This window comes from Anabrus simplex, chromosome 2, assembly GCF_040414725.1.
Source record: "Anabrus simplex isolate iqAnaSimp1 chromosome 2, ASM4041472v1, whole genome shotgun sequence".
Lineage (NCBI taxonomy): Eukaryota > Metazoa > Arthropoda > Insecta > Orthoptera > Tettigoniidae > Anabrus > Anabrus simplex.
The window spans coordinates 759,138,377-759,163,305 of record NC_090266.1 but is presented as its reverse complement, the minus strand read 5'-3'; the positions used below and the strand labels follow the sequence as shown (position 1 = coordinate 759,163,305).

Genomic DNA, 24,929 nt, shown 5'->3' with positions numbered 1-24,929 from the left:
TTATCAGCTTGGACGTGTATTCAGCATACCGCCTGAGGTAAACCCTACCGGGATCTATCTCACATTCACCTGTATGGAAATATCATAACATCCGTTGTTTAAATTTCTTAATTCTGTGTGTTACGTTTAAACGTTCTTATGCACGCTTTCATTCAATGCAATTCGTGTCTCTTTTTAGTGCTTTCTTCTCATTGTGAGATTGTTTATACCAGCGTTTTCTTACCTTTACTGTATCAGTGATCTGTTTTAGCAGACTTGAAACAAATGTGCCCCCAAAATCTGGAAGTTTTTCATTTGAATTCTAAGTCAAATTCAGTAGAAATCTTTGGGCACAACAGTTTATCCTTGCGAGTATTCCTTTTTAAAGTCATAAATTTGAATGAGCATCTGTCTCAAAGGTTTACATGATATTTTTGAGACATTACTGGCAAACTGTCACTGAGAGTTCAACCCATAACCCTGTTCTGTTAAACCAGTTATCACCCACTTTACGTCATGCAATACTCGTAGGCCTAGACTGCCTGGCCGAGGCGGTAAAGTCGTGCTCGGTTCGCCCGGAATGACGTGGGTTCGAATCCCCGTCAGGCAAGTCATAAAATTTAATAAATGAGATTTCCTCTTCCGGAGGTGCACAAGGCCCTGAGGTTCACTCTGCCTACACCAAAAATGAGTACCAGGTTAATTCCTGGGGGCAAAGGCGGCCGGGCGTAGAGCTAACCACTCTACCCCACCAAGTGTCGAGGTTACGGATAGTGGAAGCCTTTACCTTCCACCCCTCCAGGGGCCCCCATGGTCTGTACGGAGATGACTTTGCCTTTGCTTTGCTTTGGTAGGCCTAGAGCCATTGTTTTAGCTGGATCAGTGAGCACACAATGCAAGTATTACACCATATATATTTAAGCTATCCTATGATACACAGAGCTCATCACGGCTCATGGTGTTTGAGTATTTACGAACAGCAGGGCAGTTCCAAATGTAAGTATGCTAACGGAGTAGAGTCAATGATAGCCGAGTGCGATCGTCACAGACTTCTGATTTCCTCAACTGTGGTTCTCATTATAGCTAAGAGGTAAAGGGTTCATTGAAAATGAAATTTTCGCCCTGTGGTTTGAATTCCACGTAAAACTATAGCTTCCGTGGCTATGGTCGCGATATCAATTGTTACATAAAACTCAAAGGTTGCTTGTTTATTGTAGTAACAGAACATGGAAAACATGCTGCTAATGTAGAAAGAAATCCTCCTCTAGCTCTTTGCTGGTGAATAAAAGTTTTCCGTAATGCTCACAGCGATTCACCTTGAAGCCGAAAGCTTAATCTTCACCCGGTTTTACAATTATTACAATTATTTTACAATTATTGCTCCAAAAGAATACTCCAAGAGTTAATCCTCTGTCCACATAATTACAGTTACAATCACTGTTAATAATATAATTGTTTTTACGTCCCACTAATTACCTTCATAGTTTTCGAGAACACCTAAATGCCGAAATTACGTGCCGGTAAATCTACTTTCAAAGAACACCAGACTTCAGTCGGATCGAACCCGCCAATTAGGAGTCAGAAAGTAAGCATTCTCAATTCCGAGCCGTACAGCCCAACATACTCGCCATTGCAGACACCGCAAATAACATTTTCATACCAATTTTAAATGCGTGCACAGAGACAGGGATGATAACCAGAGAAGTTAATTAAACTCTTTAATGAATCAACACGTATTCATATGATGGAAACATTCGCTAGATGTTAATGCTAACAAATGTACTTCATAGAACTAATCTTTAGCCGATCATTCATACTAGAAAGCCAAGACACTGCAAGAACTTCCATTAAAAAGTATCACAGATTTCATTTTACGGTACCGGGCGAGTTGGCCGTGCGCGTAGAGGCGCGCGGCTGTGAGCTTGCATCCGGGAGATAGTAGGTTCGAATCCCACTATCGGCAGCCCTGAAAATGGTTTTCCGTGGTTTCCCATTTTCACACCAGGCAAATGCTGGGGCTGTACCTTAATTAAGGCCACGGCCGCTTCCTTCCAACTCCTAGGCCTTTCCTATCCCATCGTCGCCATAAGACCTACCTGTGTCGGTGCGACGTAAAGCCCATAGCAAAAAAAAAAAAAAAAAAAAAAAAAAAGCACTTTACGGTAATAGCTACCGTGATCATTTTCATTAAGTGATAGTACGTCGTCCGCCTCTGTGGTGTAATAATAATAATGTTATTTATTTTACGTCCCACTAACTGCTTTTACGGTCTTCGGAGACGCCGAGGTGCCGGAATTTAGTCCCGCATGAGTTCTTTTACGTGCCAGTAAATCTACCGACACGAGGCTGTCGTATTTGAGCACCTTCAAATACCACCGGACTGAGCCAGGATAGAACCTGCCAAGTTGGGTTTAGAATAAGGCCAGAGCCTTAACCGTCTGAGCCCCTCAGCCCGGCTCTCTGTGGTGTAGTGGTTAGTGTGATTAGCTGCCCCCCCCCCCCCCCGATTCCCGGCTCTGCCACGAAATTTGAAAAGTGGTAGGAGTTCTGGAACGAGGTCCACTCAGCCTCGGTAGGTCAAATGAGTACAGGTGGGTTCGATTCCCACCTCAGCCATCCTGGAAGTGGTTTTCCGTGGTTTACCACTTCTCCTCCAGGCAAATGCCGGGATGGTACCTAACGTAAGACCACGGCCGCTTGCTTCCCTCTTCCTTGTCTATCCCTTCCAATCTACCCATCCCCCACCCAGGCCACTGTTCAGCATAGCAGGAGAGGCCGTCTGGGCGAGGTACTGGTCATTCTCCCCAGTTGTATCCTTCGACCTAATGTCTGACGTTACAGGACACTGCCCTTGAGGTGGTAGAGGTGGGATCCCTCGCTGAGTCCGAGGGAAAAGCCAACACTGGAGGGTAAACAGATTAAGTAAGTAGGTAAGGTAGTACGTCAATATTTGTCATCATCATCATCTGTTTATCCTCCAGGTTCGGCTTTTCCCTCGGACTCAGCGAGGCATCCCACCTCTACCGCCTCGAGGGCAGTGTCCTGGAGCTTCAGACTCTTGGTCGGGGGATACAAGTGGGGATAATGACCAGTAGCTCGCCCAGGCGGCCTCACCTGCTATGCTGAACAGGGGCCTTGTGGAGGGATGGGAAGATTGGAAGGGATAGGCAAGGAAGAGGGAAGGAGGCGGCCGTGGCCTTAAGTTAGGTACCATCCCGGCATTCGCCTGGAGGAAAATTGGGAAACCACGGAAAACCACTTCCAGGATGGCTGAGGTGGGAATCGAACCCACCCCTACTCAGTTGACCTCCCGAGGCTGAGTGGACCCCGTTCCAGCCCTCGTACCACTTTTAATTTCGTGGCAGAGCCGGGAATCGAACCCGGGCCTCCGGGGGTGGCAGCTAATCACGCTAACCACTACACCACAGAGGCGGACACGTCAATATTTGTATCGATTATATTACACACGAATTTACTAGATGAAATAAAATATGAACAGAACTACGCTATCTAATCTAAAGAATCCTGACACCTACTCAACACTCTAATCTGGCTGTCCCTGTGGCATACTCCACATTAGTGGCATTAATACCAAGCGGGCCTTCTCTTTTTTCTTTAAAAGACCTCTAACTCCATCAGGGAAACTGTATACCAGATTCCTGAACGTCTCTGGAGAAAGGGTAAACATTTTTCTCGAAGAGGTGTACCCAGAGTAGTTCGTATAATTAATCTAAAGGTGTTCTGTTGGATTCAGGTTAGTTTCTATGCTGGCTAGTCCTTATCATCCAGAGTCCCCACACAGAGCTCAATTTATGGTAGAGAGCTTTGTCATGCTGTAATAGACAATATAAAACACCGAACTTGTTGTCCGGCTCCATGGCTAAATGGTTAGCGTGCTGGCCTTCCTTTGGTCACAGGGGTCCCGGGTTCGATTCCCGGCAGGGTCGGGAATTTTAACCATCATTGGTTAATTTCCCTGGCATGGGGGCGGGGTGTATGTGTTGTCTTCATCATCATTTCATCCTCATCCCGACGCGCAGGTCGCCTACGGGAGTCAAATCAAAAGACCTGCACCTGACGAGCCGAACCCGTCCTGGGATCTCTCAGCACTAAAAGCCATACGCCACTTACCGAACTTGTTTTATTCCCTATATATTACTCAATTTGTCGAAATGTTTTGTACCCTATTGCATTTAGATCTCTATGCAGAATCACGTAAGAGTGCATCCATACCGTTTTGCAACCTCCTCCGAATTTCATTGTTGGCAGTATCGATATTGGCAGAGAAGTGTTTGGTTTTTTAGTACCTGCCTGACCATGTAACCCCAATTTTTAAATTCTCGATTCACAAGCGTGGTGTAGTCTGGATTATTAACAGCACTTAAGAACTCGTCTGATGATTTTCACGAACCCCCTATTTCTATGTATGACGGTCCATGTGTAGAATTTCACGCGGTCTCTCCGGCTGTGATTTTATTGTGATTGTGTCTCTACGTTTACACATCACCATCCGTTACTAACTGTCGATCTCGGCAACATAAAACTGTTGAAATATCCCAAATAGATTCATTACTAATGTGTCCAGTACATAGAACAAATCAGGGCATTGTGCCTCATGCTATAGTAGTAGACCCTAAATGTATTCGTAGTGACATCTTTCTTTTTACCATTTGTTTTACGTCGCTCCGACACAGATTGGTCTTATGGCAACGATGGGATAGGAAAGGCCTAGGAGTGGGAAGGAAGTGGCCGTGGCATTAAAAAAGGTACAACCTCAGCATTTGCCTGGTGTGAAAATGAGAAACCACGGAAAGCCATCTTCAGGGCTGCCAATAGTGGGGTTCGAACCCACGATCACCCGGATGCTAGCTCACAGCTGCGCGCTCCTAACCGCACGGCCAACTCGCCCGGTTAGTGATATCCAGGCGACATTTAACTTCAGAGTGGAGCACGAGTACATTTGGTCCGATCGTACTGTTGTTTATAGAAAGGGCGGACGAGTGAATATGTACATTGTTTGTTCATTGATCATTCGTGTCTTTGTGAAGTAGGATATTGTAAAATGATGGATATCTCTTCTCTCAAATTAGTCATACATAAGGAAATTCCCTGGGCCGATATTATAAATGACGAATAGTTTTATGCCTTACACAACGTCTACCTAATGAGCGTCTACGTTACGCACGGTCTTCCACTGCATAAACAATAGTTAGCCGATGATTAGCTAGACGTCGTTCAAAGCTTCACTATTGGTTGGAAAATGGAAATAAAAGCATCTCTCATGCAACTTTTGCTTGTCGCAACCAATGAAAATCGTCGGTGCGCGCGTCAAACGTTAGTCAGCTGTCGTCTTCCTACTTACTTAAATATGGATAAGCATGAGCATGACTTGCCCGCAGATGGACAAAGAATGTCGCTTTCGATGAAAATTAAATCCCACAATATTATCGACACTAAAGCGACACGCCACCGTACGAGGAAGTGTAGCTTTTATTATAATATTGTTACGGTGAGTATCATCTAAATAACTTCGGCGAAGGGAAGATGAAACTGTAATAGGTACTCTGCAACCGAATGAGTTGTATGGGCCATTCTTGCGTTCTGTAGATTATAGGCAGGCAAATACTGGAACTGTTATTATGGCCACGATTCTTCCTTTTCAGTCCTTGCCTTTTCCTATCTCATAGTTGCCGAAAACATATCTGAATTAGAGCGACGATTATCCACAAAATTCCTCACTCACACACAATCAACCTTTTTAGTGTCATTGTTATGTGTGCCTACTTGGCAGTAAATATCGCAGTAGACGACCCACAGAGAGGCCGTCGGACTGAACTTTCTTGCCGGAATCGTCTCAACATGATAATAAAAATTATATGTTTCATGGTACGTAACCTCTGATTGTGATTCACTCTTAAATTTTGAGGTTAAACAGTGTTCTCGGCAGTGTTGAAACATAGCCGGTTGCAAGTTGGTTTTAAACAAACAGTATCTAAGTGATAAATAACGCCTTTGTAATGCGGCAGCCATAGTTAGACATTGTTTAACGGAAAACGTCTAAACGCCGTTTCTGCAATCGAATCGGCCCCCTGTGTACATATGGTCTACCTCTATCTCGCTGAACATATGACTGGATGGATATCTGATGCCAAGAAGGTTCAAGAATAGCCACCACCACCATCGTCATCATCATCATCTTCATCACTATTATCAACATCATCATCATCGGCATTCATTCGATGAAGTGTATAACAGTTGTCTTCTGAGTTCATCAGAGTTTCGGTTATGGTTTCTAAGATGGCTCTGATACTCAGCTACCGCATTTCGAACTGTTCGCATATTTACCTAGGACACAGTTTAGCGGGTCATTTTTGGTTAATTACGTTCGTGTTTTTTTTTTCTCTTTCAGAATTCTGCTTCATTTGAATAACTCTATAAAACTCACCAATATCATGCATCTGCGTGGTCAAATTGATCTCTGATCAGTATCTGGAAAATCTGCAACTTCCTTCCTCACACAACCAAGACTGAATGTTGGAAAATAAAGAGAAGCAAGCATACGCAGACCAATATTTGGTGGTGGACGAAAAACACATTACTGTGAAGAGTGTATTCTATTCTGAGCTTGACTGCAGTTTGTTGTTTCATACAGAGTCTCAGTTTAACATAATGTTGAAGATCACATTGCACTGTAAGATGATTACATAGTCCACGGTGCATTTACAGTAATAATTCTCATAATACTAAAATATCCAACGAAGAAATTCGTTGGAGGAGGAAGTTTAAGAACTGAGGACAAGAAACCTGTACAGGTTCCTACATTATTAATTGAATGGAAAACTGATTTTGTACATTTAAACTGTAAATGAAATAAATGTTATGTTACTTTAATACACCTCTTACAATAGCATTAAATAAACCTCTTATCATATCAATTAATAAGCAATTTCAACAAACTCTAGAAATTAATGGTAAGTAATGTGCAGATGTTTTTATAAATAACTGTGAAGGGAATCGAATTAAAACAGAAGTCATCTTTAACCTTTGTGTAATGAACTTTTGCTCCTGTTCGTTTCAAGTCAAACAGACAAGGGGCGTTAAGATGAGTAATCGAATCCTCGCTTAGTTGGAATCTGAAAGTTTAGGGGCAAAGAAAACTGGTGGGAAATAATTTAATTAATGAATTCCTTCCATTGACTGGATATAGCTCCAACGAAGGTAAATACGTAGATAAAAGTGTCCGTAGATGTTGACTGATGTAGAAAAGAACCTGACAGTTGTGTGATTATCTATATCACTGTGATTGTAGAGTGGGTCCCTGGATCTCCTTCATTCCGTTTTGCTGTTGCGTCTGTGCCAACACAATTGGCTAAATATCTACATTTGATTTTTTTACAACTTTCCTATGCATGTAAAGGGATCACTGCCACTAACAATGATAATCATTATATCAAACAGGACACACAGCTAAGAACAAAACACATATCCTTGCCCAACTTCAGCTTGCATTTAGTTCATTATGGTGATTTTCAGTGTTCATGCTTATTGATCAGTAATAACAAAAATAAATGCATCCATTTCGCATTACAGAATACAATGCCATTATTCTGGAAATAAAAAGCCAATTCTTTACAGCACGCGCTAAGGACTTCAAACAAAATCCGTCAATATCAACTGGCATCCTTACACCTGGTTTACTTAACAGGATGCTCAATGTTCTTAACAAGTGCGTTATCAAAATAGGTCCACTTTTTCTTGTTGTATTTTTTGCTAACGCAAAACGAAGCCACTTTTCTTCCGTTTTCTATTTTCTATGTAACGCAATCCAAGTTTTCCAGAGCAAGAGATGTGCATCCAACAGGCCATAATCTTCAGTATATAGCATACTTAAGGCACAGAGTTTTCAATTTGATAATTAATAGTTTTCGGGCGGATGAAGTCTGCATTGGCATTCTAATGCACGAACAAACCATTTTCTTTTCGTAGGTTCGCTGTCATACCGTACATCAATTTTTCGTTTTGTAAACCATCTGAAACATAGATACATCTTCATTATAGACTGCTATTCCTTTCAGCGTTCAGTCAGCTAGCCTCTGTGAATTTACTAAACGCTGCCACAATCCTCTAATCACTATCAACAAGGTTGAGAAGGTCCACCTCTTCAATACTGTAGGCTATGTAATATGTTAATTTTATTTGTTACATCGGGACTAGTTTCGATCCTTGTATTGCTCATCTGCAGCCTTCAATTATAAGTGGAAAAGAACATTAAATATAACTTGAAAGTACCAACCCTAATATAACACTATTGGCATATCTTGAAGTATTGATGCAATATGTTGTGGCTACACATGAGTCCATTAAAACTGATGTTTCTTGCACATTTGTCTGGCACTTTTGTGTCACTATTTTTGTAAGATAATCATAGGCTTAATATAAAACAGTACATTGCACATATTTCCAACACTTTTGTGTCATTTTGTCCTTTAAGAAAATTGTAGTCTTTATGTAGAACGGTACATTCTTGCACATACGTCCAACACTTTGGCGTCATTCTTAAGATAATCCTAGCCTTCTTGTAAAACAGCACCGTACATTATACATACGCCCAAAAAATTTTGTCAATTTTTCTTTTAAGTAAATCACATTCTTAACGTAAAACAGTACATTGTTAAGATGTCCATTAGGTGTAGCTTTTATCTTGCATTATTGTTAGAGTTCCAAAGATGGTCTATATGTGAAGGATGTCCGGTCTTCAGATCTAACTATTGCTAAGAGTAGGTAAACTGCCATTTTTCTGGTATTAATAGGGACATTTACAGTATGAGTCTGTGATCTTCTGATCTGGTTTAGTAATCTTTCAAATCTATATATATAAAATAACTTGTCCTGACTGACTGACTGAGTGACTGACTGACTCATCATCGCCGAGCCAAAACTACTGGACATAAAGAAATGCAATTTTGGGGATTCGTTCATAATACAATGGTGTGCTCACTAAGGGAGGATTTTTGGATATTCAGTTTAAAGACATGAAAATTAGTATTTGGAATCTCCTTTAAAAATAAAGAAACACGCGTATTCTGTTTTCGGAAAAACCCGTTACCGGGTGTGAAAAAAGGTGAAAAAGGGGTTGAACACATTTTATGTGGATACTTATACGTAGTACAGTCATTGAGTTCTGAGACTGACCGCATGATGACACTGTGGTGGACTATAGCGCATAAGTGGCGCCGTGGTATGCTATCATGTCAGTTAGTCTCTCGTCCCTGCAAGAGACAGTTGAGTGTACGCACTGGAAGCAGGCATACGGTCGTTGTTGTGATGGTGTTTTGAATGCGCCCGTCGGACCTTGACATGTCACAATTTGAGCGACGGGCAAACATCAACTTCTGCCAGAAAAAAGGCAAAACAACTGCCGAAACGTTTGAAATGATGTAGCAGGTTTACGGTGAAGACACGTTGAGTAGCAGTGTTGTGTTTAGGTGGCACCGACGTTTTGTGCAAGTACAGGGCAGTTTGGAAGGTGATGTGCGTACTGGTCGGCCACAAACCGTTCGAATGGAACGCAATATCCAAGAAGATGCAACGTTGATGCGTGCTAACAGCTCCCAATCTGTAGACGATTTCGCAGCAGCAATAGGGGTCAGCCATGGTACTTGCCACAAAATTCTGACGGATGACTGTGTTACCCAGCACAATGTGCCACGAATCCTGTCGCAAGACCAACTGATGATCGCATGACGATTTGTGGTGACCTCATCAGTAGTGCTGACGATGATCCGACGTTTCTCAACCGGATAATAACTGGAGATGAAAAATGGTGTTTCCTTTTAGCGGTGCTTCCAGCAGCTATACCAACGTTGGCAAACGTGCATAACGTCCAACAGCGACTATTTTGAGGGTGGACGTGGTTATATTTAAGTGGTTAACGGCCAACGGTGACTATTTTGAGGGTGGATGTGGTTCTATGCATGTGTACGCCGTGTAATGCGGCATTGTGTGCAACATACAGAGTCGTGTGGGTGCCTATCATACAGGCGTCAAGTCTCAGAACTTAATGACTGTACTACGTATATTTGTTTTCGAAAAATCCACTTAAGGGTATGGGGTGGGTGAAGAGAAGTTAACTCAGTTGAATTCTTTTTATATGGATACTTATATATCAAATACTGAAGCTGTTACAGACGTGAAAATTGGTATTTAGAATCTCCGATAAAAACAAGGAAGAATCCACTAAATGGATTGGAAAAAGGTGAAAAAATGTTTAAATACCCTTCTGGGGATATTAATATCTCAGAAAATGAAGATGTTAGTAATTACATGTTTTATTTGGAATTTGCTTTAAAAATAAAGAAACACGTTTTTGTTTACGTAAAACCCACTTAAAGCAGGTGTAAAGAGGACTGAAAAGAGGCTGAATTCTTTTTATGAGGATACTTATATCTCAAAAACTGAAGACGTTACAGACGGCAGACTGTGCCGAAAGCCTGCAGTCTAACATCTTGGAACTTGAAAATAGGTGCAATGAGTATGGTATGAAAATTAGCCTCTCGAAGACTAAATTGATGTCAGTAGGTAAGAAATCCAACAGAATTGAATGTCTGATTGGTGATACAAAGCTAGAACAGGTCGATAATTTCAAGTATTTAGGTTGTGTGTTTTCCCAGGATGGTAATATAGTAAGTGAGATTGAATCAAGGTGTAGTAAAGCTAATGCAGTGAGCTCGCAGTTGCGATCAGCAGTATTCTGTAAGAAGGAAGTCAGCTCCCAGACGAAACTATCTTTACATCGGTCTGTTTTCAGACCAACTTTGCTTTATGGGAGCGAAAGCTGGATGGACTCAGGATATCTTATTCATAAGTTAAAAGTAGCAGACATGAAAGTAGCAAGAATGATTGCTGGTACAAACAGGTGGGAACAATGGCAGGAGGGAACTCGGAATGAGGAGATAAAGGCTAATTTAGGAATGAACTCGATGGATGAAGCTGTACGCATAAACCGGCTTCGGTGGTGGGGTCATGTGAGGCGAATGGAGGAGGATAGGTTACCTAGGAGAATAATGGACTCTGTTATGGAGGGTAAGAGAAGTAGAGGGAGACCAAGACGACGATGGTTAGACTCTGTTTCTAACGATTTAAAGATAAGAGGTATAGAACTAAATGAGGCCACAACACTAGTTGCAAATCGAGGATTGTGGCGACGTTTAGTAAATTCTCAGAGGCTTGCAGACTGAACGCTGAAAGGCATAACAGTCTATAATGATAATGTATGTATGTATGTATGTATGTATGAATCCTCTTTAAAAATAAAGAAACACGCATTGTTTTGTTTTCGGAAAATCAAGTTAAGGGTAGGTAAATGAATTGAAGAATGAGTTTAATTCTATGTATGAGGATACTTACATCACATAACGAAGGATGTTACGAACGTAAAAATTGGTATTTGGAATCTCCTTTAAAAATAAAGAAACACGCATTTTTTGCTTGGTTGGGAGGGAATCAACTTAAGGGGGGTGTAAAAAGAGTTGAATTATTTTTATGAGGATACGAATAAAAAGCGGACTTAAAAAATACACCGCTAAAAGGTTTTGACTGGGGGATGAGGAATGATGACAAAAATATACGTTTATATGAAACCGCTTGGATTACGAAGTTGAAATGTCGAATGATATCCTAGCTGTTAAATAACAGAAGATTTGAAACAAATTTAACCCCTCAGAGAATGAAATGGGGGTTAAGATCCGAAAACAAATAAGTTTATATTAATTCCGTCCTCCGAAACGATTTAACGTACGAAGAAAAAATTCCACATAGCGGTATGTATTTGAAATCCTAGGTGTGAAATATGAAATATTTTAAACGTTCCACCGCTAAAGTGTCAAATGAGGTTAGCCCCATAAACTAAATTATTCATCCCTCCAAAACCGTTTGGCGTACATGGTTGTAATTGTACGAGAAAGATCTTTTATGTCCCAGGTGTAAAACCCGTATACTTCAAATCATTTCTCCTCTAAAGGGTTTAGATGTTAGTTGACTCTCAAAAACACGATATCTATTCTTCCGAAACCGTTTCAGACACGAAAATAATCTTTTTATGAACGGTGGTCTTCTATATCCTAGATGTTAATAAATATTTAAAAACATTCAGCCCTTAAAAAAGGATTCATTCCTCCATTAATGTTCAACGTACAAAATCTTATTTTACAGGTTGGTCGCTTTTAAGTCCTAGATGTTAAATCATGTTAAATCATGGTTTAAAACATTGAAATTCTTCCGTACGAGGTTCGAAGTGAGTTTTAGATTATCAAATAAATAATTATTCCCCAAAACCGTTTGTCGTACGAACTCAGGACGTATTTTACAGGCTCAGCTGACAGTGGACTCTCCAAAATGTAAAACTTTGAATAATAACTTTCATTTTAAAGCCGTAGCAAAGCACGGGTATCTTGCAAGTTATACCATATAAAAAGAATGTTTAGAAAAGAAGAGTACAGGAAAATTAAATCTGAATGAAAGAATATAAAGATAATATAGATGAGATACGTGTTTAGGTCTCGTATGAACTAGTGTGCAGATACACAATACCACTAGACAGTTTTGTTAGTGGACTGTAGAGGAATAGCTTATGGTGGTTGTGGGTGGGGAGGGTCAGGTGGTGGTGGATTGGGTATGAGTATATGAATTGGAGGGTTAAATGTTGTACTTTTATTCGGTTTTCTTTTGATATTAACAAGAAGAATTATGTCAAAAAGAATGTTAAGATTCTCATTAATTCCATTATATTGTAAGACAAAATTCCTCATAGCGGTATGTATTTGAAATCCCAGGTGTGAAATATGAACTATTTTAAACGTTCAAGATGTACACGAAGGTCGATCAAATATAAACGGATTTTTCCTGAACATGAACAGTTGGTTGGACTGGCCCCGTGCTTCTGCTATGATTAGGTGGGACCGTTAGGAGTGGGAGAGCGTGCTGTTAAATACTTCCCGCCGTTTCGTCAGTAACGCTCACGATGTCGGAACAACAGGTGCATCCCTCCACTGCGCAACGCATAATTATAAAATGTCTTGCTCGCGAAGGAGTTACAGCGGCGGAAATTTTCCAGAGATTGACTACACAGTTCGGTGATCAAACATTGTCAAGGACGCGTATGTGTTAGGAGTGGCGGAGAAAACGGGAGGCAGCACCAGTGAAAGCCAAGACTTGACTGTCAGCTGGCAAGATTCTTGCAACCGTTTTTTCGATCGGCGAGGCATGTTATTTTCGAAGGAACAACTGATCACACGACTGTAGTTAAGGTCTGAGCCATTTTCGAAATCCTATTATTGAACTCAATTTGGTAATTTCATATAAATCATAAAAATAATTATGAACTAAAAATCAATTCAAATACAAGTATTATTCAAAGATCTCAGCAATATGAATGACTTCATTTTAAGTACTTCGATTTCTTTTATCTATAGCACTGAAAACATTCATTGCAAAATTTCACAGTGTAGGTAATGTAATCTTAGTTTCACTAATAGTTTCAACGCTAATTAACGGGGAAAATCAGGCATTTACATAAGAGAATTAACAGTATACCACATCCACGCTCGTGAGTACTCTACTTAAACATACAGGACATTCCTAACAACAGCCCTCATTTCCTTGTGTTTTTCAATAAATGAATTTAAATAACATATAAAATCCCGATTATATTTGATCCCCCTTCAAAGGTTTTCTAAAATGTTACGCACTGGACCTTTCTTTTTTGTTTTTAGAATGGATAGATCTTGCTTAATAGACAGAAAATTATGATTAGAGTCTGTCATATGTTGTCCTATTGATCAAAACAGATTATACATGACGGCGTTAACATGTTCAATATATCTTATTGAGAAAGTGCGGCCTGTTTTCCTACATATGAAGTTTGGCAGTCAAGACATCGTAATTTATGGACACCTCATTGGGAAAATTTGTTGTTTTGATTGACTGTGTGTGTATAGTATAAAATATCGAAACTATTATTATTGGTTTTAAAGGCTATTTTTATCATACTTCTTGAAATCATTGGCAACTTGATATATGTTCGGATTATTAGACATAAACAAGGAGTAGGTTTTTGTTTGCTGATTCCCTAGTTAGGGCGGAAATTTGGCGTCTTTCAATTGTATACATAATTTTGTTAATGAACTGTTTATTATATCCATTAGATTTGGCTATTGATCTTATGATGTCTACTTATTTCTTAGATGATTTTTGGATAATTGGGACTAAGAGCTCTGTTTACCGTACTATAATAATATGTTGTCTTCTTGTGCGAATGGGTACGGAGTGAATCCCTTTGAATTGTGGTAATAGTTGATTGAGTGGATTTTTCTGAAAAGACGATAAGATAACTGGTTTGGGTGTCTGGTGATGTTTAAATCCAAATAATTTAGACTCTGTTGATTTTCAGATTATATTCTAAGAACGATATGTGGGTGTATGTTATTTTAATCAGATAAGTTGAGGTTGCGTTACTTAGATCTTCATTCAATATTACTATCACATCGTCTACATAACGTGCCAAAAACAGATATTGTTAAATCTGGGATTGTTTAGAATTTTAGTATGTTTTAGATTATTTAAATAAATTTCTGCTGAGATCCCCGAGGCTGGTGATCCCATGGCCTAACCATTCTGCTGATAAATAGTATTATTAAAACAAGAATAGTCGTTATTTAGGGCTAATTTTAAGTGAGAAATAAATTCCTCAATTTCTTGTATGGACAGCTTATTAAATTTATTCAAGTTACTGCATATTATGCTTATGGTTTCTTTAATGGGAATACTAGGATACATGTTTCTGATATAGAATGAATGGACTGTGTGGCGAGACTGAATCTTAAAAACTTAAAGACTGTGTATTAATTCTAGTGAGCTTTTATGGATATTATAGCTTGATAGTGAATTTTTTTTTTCAAAAATAATTGTATAAATTGTGAATTTTTGTAGAGTGGGCATGGTCTGTAATAAATGACGGGTCTCGTGGAGACGTTGGTTTTGTGGATCTTAGGTGATGCCTTTACCTTAGGAAGTCCTAGGCTCAGGCTGATTAATTTATTAGTTTCTTGTTCGTTCAAGACGAAAGTTACATTTTTAAGTGAATGTTTAAGAACTTTTTCGATTTTAGCTGTAGGATCTTTTTAATAATGGTGAATGAGTTTTCTGGAAAGAGAGACTGACAGTCCCGACAAAGAATCCGGTCAATAGATTCATTCGACTCTTGCCGCTGAGTAAAAAGCTGTTGTCTGACAAATGCGTCATTCACTGGCGTAGCGTACAAGATCTTATGTATGGATGTGTCCACCTGGTGGCTATGATCATTGACGCGACATGTCTTAATGGTCTGGCATCTTGGCTAGCTGATTCTAGTCTTCTCAGTCTTGCCTAAGCCACGGTCGAAGGAGGTCGCAGTGAGCTGTGGGTCCCGGGAGGGGAGTGGAGTTCGAGAGTGTGGAGTGTTGGAAGGTCGCCGAGAAGTGGGTCGACAATGATTGGGATAGAACAGTACAGAGTGACGATAGGAAGATGGCAGAGGAAAATGAAGAAAGAAGAAAAGAAGCCAGGTGGGTGTAGAATGGATATGGAGAGGAAAGGAGACCTATTGTTATCGGCAGCAGTGATTATAATTTTACTATGTATTGGGGGGGTCGAGTTGAACCCAGGCCCGTCATCTAGTAGAAATGAGGAAAGGGAAAATATGGACGCTATCAAAAGAGCTGTAAGAGAGGTGCTGACAGAAGTTTGCCCTTTCGGGCAAATAAAAGAGATGATTGAAGAACAAACCAGTAAGATTGAAAAAATGGAAGTATGGATAAGAGAAAAAACGGACGACATGGATGCACAGGCGAGAAATAACACCGAGGAAGTGGTAACATTAAGGGAAAAAGTAGGACGACTTGAAGAGGAGAATTGCAGGCTGAAAGCAGAAGTGGAAGCAAATACTTTATACAGAAGAAAGAAGTGCTTGTTTATTTATGGAGTGCCTGAGGAGTCGAGAGAAAGCAAAGTACTTACAACTTATAAAGTAGTGGATCTAATACAGAGAAAAATGAAAATAAACTTTAGTGAAGTAGATATTGATGATGTGCAGAGAGTGGGGAGAACTAGAGGCAACAGGCCTATAAAGCTACAATTGTTTTCAACGTTGATGGCGGATGTTGTGTTAACAAATGCGGGAAACGTACAGAGGGAGAAAATATGGATAAAGAGAGACGTAGGAAGTGACGCGATCAAAAACGAGAGGATACTCAGAAAACACAGGATACTGGCTGTAAAACAGGGGCTGAAGGCAACTATTAGAGGTCAAAATCTAGTGGTGTCAGACAGAAGCTGGAAGAGGATCTGGTCTGTGGATAGATTGATGGATTTAGAATTGAAGTTAAAACAGGATGAGGAAAAGGAGAGTAGTGCAATAAACTGTAGGCAAATGAGGAGAAATACAAATAACAGTGTGCTGAGGATGGACGTAGGGATGAAGTCAAAGCAGGCCGAAGAAAAAGAGAGTAGTGCAGCGATTAGTGGAGATGATAGGCAAAATACCAGAAGTATCAGTGTACCGTGTGAAGAGAGGCAGGGAGAAATGCCAAGTGCTAAAGTGACCAATAACAGTGTTCGGAGTGAAGAAGTGCTGGTAGAGAGGCGAAGTGAGAATATGGCTATTTGCAGTGAAGAGGGAAGTAAAGGAAGTGTATGCAGTGAAGTAAGGGAAACGCAAGGTAAAAAGGTAACGGCAAGGTTAAACTTGGGGAGCCTAGACCAGAGTAGGGCCAGATACAGGAACAGAGATCTGACAGAAATGTGGGGTACAAGTGGATATGAGAGGGGGGTAGTTACTAGAAGTAAAAACCAGTAGTAGGTGGTTTGGTTACTGAAAGTAGAGATGAGAAGCGAGAATGGTTGGTAAGGTTTGGACATTGGTATATAGAGTACTTGTGTAGGGTAAGATGTCTTTTAATTATAGTGTATTTCAGAGAAGTAGTGCATAGGTATCTATATGTATATGTGAGAGTGGAATAGGTATTATGGGGTGCTCCGGGATCGCATATGGGATATTTTAAGTTTATTATTTACTGTAAGTAAGGCAAACGGTTCATAGAGGGAATCTACCGTTGGCCAGTTGATTATTAATATTATTATTATTACTATTATTATTATAAGTATTACCATTATTTTATTATTATTATTATTATTATTATTATTATTATTATTATTATTATTATTATTATTATTATTATTATTGATATCACTATTATTATTTTATATGTGGGTAGGGGGTATTGTATATTTAGTTATTTATTTATTTATTTATTTATTTATTTATTTATTCATCTAATTATTTATTTGACGTGATAGTGTGAGAGAGATGAGTTTATTATCATTTTGTAAATTTTGGTTTGTTTGTATGGAGAGGAGAAAGAAATATGAGGTTGGAGAGGTGTTGGTATATGCGTGATTGGTATTTGTGTTGTTTGCAGGATTGATTAGGTGTAGGTCAGTAACAATAAAGTGACGAAAGCGCAGAACGAAATAAGGACACTTGATGAGCATGCTTGAATATTGAGTAAGAGACTGCTACAGCAAATGACTGTTACGAATAATACTCTTATACATAGATTATTATTATTACTATTATTATTACTTTCATTATTATTATTACTATGTTTCTCTTTTTTAGTTTTACTCTACGATAATTTTCGCTTCTTTTTCTTTTTTTGGTGAACTGAGTGGTTTATTATTATTATTATTATTATTATTATTATTATTATTATTATTATTATTATTATTTTACTATTATTATTATTATTATTATTATTATTATTATTAATAATAATATTATTATTATGGTATTTATGTGTGGAGGCTGGTGTCTGGTATGAGTATTTAATTTTGGTTTGTTTGGATGGAGAGGAGGAAGAAATAATACTCTGATATATAGATTATTATTATTACTTTCATTATTATTATTACTAAGATTTTCTTTTTTTAGTTTTATCTGAGTGGTTTATTATTATTATTATTATTATTATTATTATTATTATTATTATTATTATTATTATTATTATTATTAGGGTATTTATTTGTGGAGGCTGAAATGTTGTGATGATGGGGTATTCATTGTTAAAATGTGGTGAGAGTAGAAGTATGTCTGTTAACTAGATGGTAATTAGAGAAGTGGCATAGCGGTCTATGTGTATGTGTGAGAGTAAGCAAAAACTGAAAGATGGCTGGTTTGGTATGCAATAGTGTAATGTTGCTGTTGTAGCTTATTTTGGAGTAGGTCAGGGAACAATAAAGGTGATGAAAATGCTGAAGCATGAAGGTTTGCGTGATGAGTGGGTACGTGTGAATGATAACAAGCAGAGAGTTGCAACACCAGCAATAGAATGTAAATATAGGCCCGGCTGAGGAGATCTGGTCTATAACTGTAGCGTTAGGTCTTTTTGTTTTATTGTTTATTTTATTTTGTATATGGTGGAAAGGGGTGGCTTAGGTTGGACTACGTTTATTAATTTTATTAGTTATTGATGTTTTATGTGTGAATTTAGAAGTAGACAGGGGAGTAGATGGACGTGGCATGAAGAGACGGAAGATGACTACCGTGGTGACCTAATTTTTGAGGTCACGTTTCCGGTGTACAGTAGCAGTATTTAGTATTTATTTATTTATTATTATTGTGAACATGTACTCGGGGCTGAACGCCTGTTTTGTTCACTAATAAACAAATGACAAATGATTCTAGTCTTGTTGTTGGGGAAAAATATTCACCATCAGAATGTCGGCTAGCAGGGTAGGAGAGTTGGTGGTATACAGTTTTTAATCACCAGATTCTGTGCCAAAAGCCTGGATTCAATTGTAAACCGCTTTGCAGTGTTCATAATATAGTGTCTTTGTCCCACGGTGGTGCAGCTCCTTTTAAGTACAGCTCCACTGTTTGTCTCCTCCTCCCGCTTCCACCGACGACTGTTCCTGAGCTCTGGACCCGCCCAGTTTAAACAGACTAGGGTCGAGCGCATGTAGTATGAAAGAGCACTGGCGCAGCCGCGGTAGTTGGAGAGGAACAGACAAGATCACTTCGGGGGTGCGTCAGCTGGGACAAATCTGACATTTTGCATACCCGATAGTGCACCGAATGCTTTATTTTCCATCTCCTGTCGTATACAAGCAGGGTTTCAGTGTTCCAGAAAGGAAGACACTTAAGGAGAATTATAATCAGAGCCCAACAAATACAATACACCAATACAATGAACAACTACACAAAGGAAGACACTTAAGGAGAATTATAATCAGAGCCCAACAAATACAATACACCAATACAATGAACAACTACACTCATATTTAGCATGAAGACTGATTCCAAGGTGGCCCTACCAAGAACATCCTATGTGCACATATTCAAGAACACCAACTACTGTGAATTCTGAACTGAGGTGGTCCCATAAAGTCACCATAGCCTTGGTCGTCCAGGCCGTATCCACTCCGTATCTTCCATGGGAGCACAAGCAGACAGAGTCCCTTCATCAATCATTCAGGCCGGAACTTCAGAGTAGTGACGATAAACTCTTGCGAAAAATATCACTAGAGCCACAAATTAACTAAGGAAAAGCACACAAACATAAGCCCATGAACCACCGCACGACTGCCTTGTAGAAGAAGGTACTCAGGGTCAGAGTCCTGAGCTACCATATCTCCAACCACTGTGGGCTCTGGCTCGGCGGCTGACATGTGCAGACCTGGTGGGCTGGTCGTACTGGAACCTGGGACGGAGGGTGACAAGTTCAAGAGCAGGCTAGCTCTAGTGAAAGCTTAGGATCTCTGAGCGTTGTCAAGGTAGGGCTACATGGCTAGGAACCAAAGGACAGTGAACGTGTCGTGATGGTCCCTGCCTTGGGAAGTTTGAAGCAGAAGAGATTTTTTAAAAACTTGCTTTACTCCGCACCGACACAGACAGGCCTTATGGGGACGATGAGATAGGAAAGGCCCGGTAATTTCCTGGTGTGAAAATGGGAAACCACGGAAAAACATCTTCAAGGCTACCGAGAGTGGGGTTCGAATCCACTATCTCCTGGATACAAGCTAAGAGCTGCGCGCCCCTAACTGCTCGGTCAACTCGCCCGGTGAAGCAGAAGAGAGTTAAGAGCTCCGGGTAGTCTGTACACCCTGTCCTCGTCTGCGGGGAGTTGTATACCCTTAGGGAATCAAACCTGAAACTTGCAAAAGTGTCAGTTAGAGCTAAGATGACGCCAAGTATAATTGGCAGTCAGATTAATGAAAACTGGAAGGGTACATATAGAGAGGCACGGATTCAGAGCGGCAGCCCCTTGTGCCGCCAACCCCTCTCCAGGATAAGTAGGCTGTGTAAAATTTTGGAAAAAATGGTATGTATGAAAGGTGCCTCATCATTTTATATTGTTATGTTTTATAATGATGATTACGTGGTTTCATACTGGTTTATAGGTTGTACAAACAAAGTAGCCAGCTATGAAACCACCTAATCATCATCATGAAAAGAGAGGCTGCATTATTGTGGCATGTACAGAGCCTTTTTTCGAGTAGTTTTGCCAAGTCACCTATTAGTTAAAGGGAAACTCTGCCTGATCCTAATCTTGCTTTAAAGGTCATAAAACTCACAGAACTTCTGTCGTAGTTACTCCAGACTGGAAATGTTCCTACATTAGATTTTTAAATTCAGTTTTTCTAAATGAGACCTTCCATTAAATGAGATATATCAACTTGCTTGAAGAACTATATCTGTTGCAGTTTCTGCCTTCATACTTGTCCGTGTTGACACGAAGATCCTGATAGTTCAGATATTTTTTTAATTTGTCAGCCCTATTTACTTTGGTTTATTGAGGTTTACTTTACGTCACATGCTCAAGTAAACTTAAATTATTACTTGCGTGTTCCTTGTTTTGACTCCTTCTTTAATAATCCGTTTAAGAGTTTCCCTTGACGACACTGCTTGTTTCACGGCTTAAATTTTACTGCAGCGGTTGCTGCTTGATCAATATGTCTTTCCACTGCTTTGAAGGCCTCTCTCTACGGCAGGGCCTCTCAAACGCCCAAATTCTCACGGGTGAAAACTGAGGCACAGAGTTTCTGTGCACAGTTCATCGGTCCCAATCGGCTCGGCTAGGACCAGCGCGTCTTCTCGGGGCGACTCGGCTAAGCTCGGCTCGGATTTGGAACGCTACCGGCGCTATGGAGCAAGTGAGGAAGAGGGATTCAGGCGCAGGGAGCGAGACAGGCATAGGGAAAGAGAGAGACAGAGCTATTGCTCCAAATCGGGGAGTGGGGTCTGCACTCCGGTTAACCAAGCGAAGTCGTCTTTTCCACCGTGCGCAGCGCAATGCATTGGTGCATGCACCCTGAAAGGCCCTGCTCTACGTCATGCTGTTTCGTCAACAGCAGCTTCGTTTCTTATTGTTTAGGATAAGGTAACGTATTATTCTGCGATTACTTTTCTCTTTCCTAGTCTCTGATTGGCTATGTTATTTAATATTAATACGTTCTTGCGTCTATTATTTATTGAATATCTAATTCGGATATTCCTTCAAGGCTTACATTAGAAGTTTTTAACTTAATTTGTTCTATTTCTGTCAGGTAATTTTAGTTTCTTCCAGCTCTACTTTTTGTGGTGTTTTCCTGCGCGCATTTCTCAAATAAAAAGGGCTTGCGTCTCGATTCAACTGAAGGGCCCCCGAAGCGCGCTCCTCCACCCCCCCTACTTTTCGCGAGGCAATCGTCACTAATATACATTACCTCCGACATGCTATTAATTTCTAAGGAGAAAAGAGATAGCAGGGAGGAGTGCAAAGTTTCTTTTCATATTTAATCAAGGTTTAAGAAAGCCCTATCTATTACAATCGAGTATTCATTTTGAAAATTTGCAAATAATGTTGCCAATTGCAATTATTATATCCTCTAGTCAAGGTTTATAAATGTAACAGTAATTTCAAATCCAGGTTTTGTATTCAAGCTCTTGGCTCCTATTGTAATTCTTATGAGCATAACTTTTTTAATTATATAATTGCGTTAGGCCTCGGAAGACCATGCGGCCAGCATTTACAGAGTGAGCATACATTTATGGTACATATATTTCGTGGTTGAAAAGAAAAAGTAATATCTTATAAATTAATATTTTAGTCTGATAAATATTGGCAAATTACAGCGCATAATTGTGGAGTAAGGTTTGATAACAGGATGGCAACTGAAGTTGGCAGTGGCGTATTTAACTTCACCAAAGAAGAATGCAGATGGTTCTGTTGTTGGGAGTACTTCTTACAGGGCAGTATGAAGTGGTTCAAGTCGGCTATTTCTCGAGGGTCCTCTGGGCACTGAGGGTTGTGGAAGACCTTGATCCTGTATAGATGACTTGGATAGCATCCATGCCCCAGACGCATTGTAATTAAAGAGGAATAGGTAGTTTCAATTTCTTGAACCATATATGCGTTGGTTATGGTGGGGTCAATTTTAGCATAATGCTTTCCTCTTGTAAGCTGTGACATTTTTCAGTACTCAGATTATTCCCATTAGACCTGTTGTTTGATTATGGGCAGAAAATCAGAATATCGTAACTGTTTGTAAATGCGGAGTTCACAAATTGTGGTTTCTTTCGCTAGCTGGTCTTTTATCTCCTTCATCATTATACCAGCGTGGCCTTTAATCCATAGGGATGCACTTCCTGAGCTGCTTTCTGTGCGGTATAGATTAAGTTCAAAATCTATAATATATACTGATGTGTAGACAGGTCCCAACGAGAATTTCATAGCATTTGAAGGGCACATTGTAAGTCAGAAAGTATTATAATTTTGCGGAAGTGACGATATCCATAGCTAATGGCTGAATGGATAGCTAAAATTTCTGCAGTAACAGTAGACGTCTCTTGAACTAAGGAGTACTTCTTTGACACCTGAGATGCAACACAGAAGAATGCATAACCCACGCCTGTTGTGGTCTTGCATCCGTCAGTATAAATATGGACAAAATTTGACCAGGCGGTGTTGAGAAAAGCTGATAAATTTTCATTGATGGAAACACTGTTAGTAATGAAGCATGGTAAGAATAATATGGAAGGTGTAAATATAAGAAGTTCTTACTGTACTTTTGTTGAAATACAGGAAGTCTTCCAGATCGAAATATGAGGGGAATCAAGTGTTGGAAAATCTTGAAGCATTCATATAATAATATAGTCCGGTGTTTCTGACCGATGTTATTTCTGTCGATTGCCATTGGTAGTAGTCTTAATTTGCTTATCAGTGAATTGGTCCTCAGTGTTGACCGGCGAATAAAGAAGGTATACATTAAGTTCAAAATGTCTAATATATACTGATGTGTAGACAGGTCCCAACGAAAATCGTGTAGCTTTTGAAGAGCACATTGTGAGTCAGAAAGTATTAAAATAGAAAGTATTAGTATATATACTAATGACTTCTTATCATGAGGGGCATCTTCTTGGCTTCCACTAGGAGTGCTTTCGTAGGAGTAGAATTCATTGCCCCTAGACATATGAGGATAGCACGATAATGTACTATATCAATTTTTCTGGGAACGTATTGTGGTGCATTTCCATAAAAAAAGTGCTCCCGTAGTCTAATCAGGACGTATTAATGTTCGTTATAGTACTAACAATGTTGTAGTGTCCGCACCTCGCCAGATTCTGGAAACAGCTCGTAAGGCATTCAAAACTCGATCAACTTTTTTTACTAGGTGCTCGACGTGACTTCTCCAGGTAAGCGTACTATCGAGATGAAGTCCTAACAGTTTTGCTGATGATTTTACTTTGAAGGAGAACGGACCTAGGCGTATCGTGTGTGAAGTATATGAAATCCTTTTTCGACTAAAACGACAGCAGCTGATTTCTCAGAAATTAAGGTGAGTCCTGTTTGCGCTGTCCATTGCGCTAGGTGTGAAGCTGCCGTGTCTAGTCACATGCATATCAACTGGAAGCTAGTAGAGGCTGTGTAAATACATACATCATATTGCAACACTCTGATCGTAGGACCAAACACTTTATCCAGATCTGCCGTGTAAGCGGCATATAATAAAGGACTGAGAATATCACCCCGAGGAAGTCCATTCCTGATAGTACGAGGGCCATAAAGAGTATTGTCATGACGACGGAAATACACTGTTCTTGTGATCAGAAGATTATTGATCCCAGAAATATATATATTGAGGAGGCCTAAAAGTCTGAGTTTTGATACTTATACAAGGATTATCACAATATCATAACCCTTAGAAATATCGAAAAATATAGCTAATAAATACTCTTTGTTCAAGAAACTCCGTTCTATATCGGTGGTTAATAGGCTGAGGTTGTCAAATGTAATTTTGGCTTTCCGGAATCCAAACTGCGTCGTTGAAAGGACTGCGTGATGTTCCATCCACCATTCAAGTCGAAGTTTCAAGATCCTTTCAAAAGTCTTAGCGATGCAGGATGATAGTTCTATAGGACGATAGGATGATGGGTCGTTGCGATCCTTCCCTGGTTTCAGTATTGGAACAATTATTTGAGTAGTCCAATCTGTTGGAAAGTCACATTCCTTCCATACGTCGTTGAAGAGCTGGAGAAGGATCCCTTTGGCACACCGAGGGAGGTTAGATATCATCAAGTAATGGACTTGACCTTACACTGTAGGTGAGTTGGATGATGCCTTCAAGACCAATTCTAATTCACGGAATGGGAATGGTGAAGTAAGAGGGCACATACAGGACGTCCGCTGATTAGAAGATGGCAAATATAATCTTTCGGACGATGTGACGCCCAAGTTAAACGTTTCCTAAAGAATCGAAAGAATGTATTCAATTCAGTCACGGAGAGCTAATACCTGTGGAGACTTATTCCTCATTTTATGAACTGTTGACCATACCTCCGATAACGGGGTATCATTAGACAACTTTTCACAGTAGGTTTT

General features: G+C 39.8%; 1 protein-coding gene across 1 annotated transcript in view; it reads left to right on the top strand.

The window, feature by feature from the left end:
- LOC136864440 (protein white-like) overlaps positions 1–6,862 on the top strand; it is a 199,026-nt gene extending 192,164 nt beyond the window's left edge. The window contains exon 14 of the mRNA XM_067141438.2: positions 6,389–6,862. The gene's annotated coding sequence lies outside the window, so the exon portion shown is untranslated. The remainder of the gene's footprint in view (positions 1–6,388) is intronic.
- Positions 6,863–24,929: the final 18,067 nt, after the last annotated feature.